Consider the following 2,468-nt stretch of genomic DNA (forward strand, 5'->3'; position numbering starts at 1 on the left):
TACTATGATAGCACATATAAGCCCAAATGAATTTTTAAATTAAAACTAGAAATATTGTGAATAGCTTTGATGAACATGTGTTATCATCATACCAAACTCAATATTTGGGCTTATATTCCCTCCCAATTCTAACTGTTTAAGGGAACTTTTTAATATATCTAATATTGTGATATTTTGATTAAAAAAATCCTTGGGGGAAATCAGTTTCTTCATGAGAAAGTTCAAGGTGTTAAAGCCAACAAAAACCTTCATAAATGATGCAAAACAAGGCTTCCTGAATGTGTTAGCCGGACAACAACACCTCTATATAGAGCTTCTATTTTATCCCTGCTAAGGTGTTAAAATTCCCTTTGAGATAATTATGAAGTCTGCAAAATTTGTGTTCTTGGATGCAAAGCATGCTGGGACCTCATCTCTTGCCTGTTCAAATAAGAGCTGCAGTCATTGGGAATGGCTGCAGTGCTCTGGTTTTGCAAGCCTTGGCAGAATTTAGGGGTGCATCAGTGGCTGGCCAGAGCCCAGAGGGAAAGATTCTGTGTGGTGGTTCAGTTTAGGAGCCAGACAAGGCATGTACCAAAGTGTCCATTATGCTAGTAAGCAGGGCATGACTTGCAGCTATAGGGAAGCAGATTTGGTAGGGGCTAGTTAGGCTTCCATGGCACTACCCACCACAGGTGTTCAGGGTGGAGTTTCATGGAGAAAGGATGGCAATGGGGGTCTCCATCCACACTGAGGGTCTATAGAGCTTAACTGAAGCCCAAGACCCCATTATATTTCCCACTTCAGTCAGGAGCAACAGAGCCAAGACTGAGCCTGGGAGGGTTTTGGAGAGACCCCAGGATTATGGAGCTAGGAAAATAGGCAGTCAAAATGAGTTAAGTTTGACATTTTACCTCCTCTTCCCATGTCCTTTTATTGACTCAGGAGCAATGAGTCCCAAATCCTTCCTCGTTTTTTCACCTCCTTCCCCATATCAAAATACTGATATGATATTGCTATTTATTTTGATTAACTGAAATGTACTCAGCATTGCAGGGGCTTTACTACCCACAGCTCATTCTGAAGACACCGTACCTCCAGCCCATGCTAAGCCAGTGATCAAGGGCAGACATCCAAAAGCTGCTAACCAGGGCCTCTGATGGGACACTGCTACAAAAGACCCTGAACCTAAACAGATGATCCCAGAGAGGAGTTTTCCTCTCTCAGGAACCAACATTGAAAGACAGAGAGGTAAGTGGCCAGTTGATAGGGCACTGGAACTACAAAGTCATGTCAAATCAGGCTGGGGCAGCCATTTTAGGACACGAAGAGCTGAAGTTATGGAAGAGCAGACATTATGAGCAAGGAGAAGCCAGTTGGTAGAGAATGGACAGAGCAGGGGCACAAGAAGTCTCATTTTTTGGTGGCCATCTAAAACCCAGCTCCAGAGCCCTGGATATCTGGCTCAACTGTACTGGGGGACCTGTGCTTGGGTGTCTGTAACTCCTCCCCACAAATTTCTTGAACAGCCTTGAGAAAAATAATGTTCCCTGCAACAAAATGATCCTCAATCTGTAACAAAATATAATGTGTCTAAATCAATGTATTAACTCTATCAAAAATTGTATTTTTAATCTTTGTGTTTAGTTACAGTAAAGATGTTTTATTTAGTGGGGGCAGAAGAGAGAATCATATCACTCAGGCTTATTTTTAAAGCTGGCCCTAAAAGTTAAACTGATTTTTCTCCTTTGGTTGGGTGAATTACGGCGTACAAGATCAGAAGGGATGTCTTTTCTTTCTTTCTTTCTTTTTTTTTTTTTTGCTGCTAGCCTTCTCTCTGCTTCTTTGTGTAAGCATGAGTGTGTGTGTGTGTGTGTGTGTGTGTGTGTGTGTGTGTGTGTGTGCCTGCTGGGAGCTTATTTCCTGTTGCTGCTGGCTGATCTTGCGGGGCCCATCCATCCACCAGGATCTGCAGCACACCCAGCTCTGGCTCGGTGCCTCCACTTCTCACACCCACCATCATTTTTACCTAACACTTTCTGCCCTTTCTGCCCTAAGACCCCTAGATATATATTTGGTGCTTTCTGATCAATTAGTCTTTAGTACTCTAATGAAACTTCTATCCCATAACTCTGTTATCTCTCTGGTGAATATATGCCCAAACCTTATACAGTTGACCCTTGAACAACACAGGTTTGAACTGCACAGGTTCACTTATATGCAGATCGAAAATACAGTATTTGCAGGATGCAAAACCCGAGTATACTGAGGGCTGACTTTTCTTATACATGAGTTCCACAGAGCTGACCGCAGGAACTTGAATATGTGAGGATTTTGGCGTGAGCAGGGGGTCCTGGAACCAATCCCCCATGTGTACCAAGGAAAGACTGTATATTTTTTGTCCTAGATAGAGAGTAATAAGTTTGTGGTAATACAGCATTGCTTGAATGGTTTCTTTCATTAATAGTGCCATATCTGTTTCTTTTTTT

Source organism: Lemur catta, chromosome 9, assembly GCF_020740605.2.
Source record: "Lemur catta isolate mLemCat1 chromosome 9, mLemCat1.pri, whole genome shotgun sequence".
Classification (NCBI taxonomy): domain Eukaryota; kingdom Metazoa; phylum Chordata; class Mammalia; order Primates; family Lemuridae; genus Lemur; species Lemur catta.